Raw genomic sequence first — 1,046 nt, forward strand, 5'->3', positions numbered from 1 at the left:
TCCACCAGGGGGACACTCCGCCCGGGAGACACTCCACCCTCCACCAGTGGGACACTCCGCCGGGGAGACTGCACCCTCCACCAGGGAGACACTCCATGCTCCCTCATGGGCACGCTCCTAGTGTAACAGGAGCGGATACTCCACCAAGGGGATACTCCTTTCTGCATGAGAGAAACACTACATTCCTATACCCTTGAGGAATTATGCGATTTAAGATAGGCAAATCTCCATATCTGATGGTTCCCATTGCATGCTTTTAAAAACAACAGATAAAGACATTGCAGATGTATTATTCATAAATTGCTCCTAAACTCTTGACAGTTTGGAATTGTGCCTTCTGTTAAAAGTTTAAAATGAGGGAAGGAGAAACTGGAAGATCAGTCAGTTTATCCTCAGTTGATAGCAAGCTTTGGGAATGGATTCTCACTGAGCAATTGAACCTTATAAGCTGCTCAAAGAGAGTTGCATCCATTGAAAAGGCAGATCATGTCCAGCATCCACACCAAACGGATTGCTGTGGTTCAAGAATGCAGCTTCTCAAGGGCAATAAAGTATAAACAGGAGCTGCTGGAGAAACTCTGCATGACTGGCAGCTTCTATGGACAGAGAAATGGAGTTACCAATTCTTATGATTTCTTAAGACCTGGAGTAATATAAAATTATTTCTGAAATATTTACTTTTAGTATAGGGTCTATAATTATTTAAATGTGTGAATCGTGTTGAAGTTATTTGGCGGTGTTCCGCGTCTGGGATTATTTTGGGGGGGTTGAGGGTGGATTTGGTTTAATCGAGGAAGGCTAGGCCGCGCCGTCGCTATGGTGATGCGGCGAGTTTCCTGCTTCTCGCCCTCTGACCCGGACGTGACGTTGTTGTTGTGGTGGCGGCCGCGCGGATGGAACAGCTGAAGGCGGAGATCGAGAGGAAACGGCGGCTCCTGGAGGAGAGCCGGGCCCCGGGGGTGAGGGTGAGGGTGAGGGTGAGGGGGAGAGAGAGAGAGAGCCGTCCCCCGTGGGAGGGGTGATGGGGGGAGGGGGGGGTGGGGCGG

The 1,046-nt window shown here is 49.8% G+C and overlaps 1 protein-coding gene across 2 annotated transcripts in view; it reads left to right on the forward strand.

The window, feature by feature from the left end:
* The window catches only part of prpf18 (PRP18 pre-mRNA processing factor 18 homolog (yeast)), a 289,626-nt gene that overhangs the window by 251,939 nt on the left and 36,641 nt on the right, over positions 1-1,046 (forward strand). The window lies entirely within an intron of this gene.

This window comes from Rhincodon typus, chromosome 22, assembly GCF_021869965.1.
Source record: "Rhincodon typus isolate 14 chromosome 22, sRhiTyp1.1, whole genome shotgun sequence".
NCBI lineage: Eukaryota > Metazoa > Chordata > Chondrichthyes > Orectolobiformes > Rhincodontidae > Rhincodon > Rhincodon typus.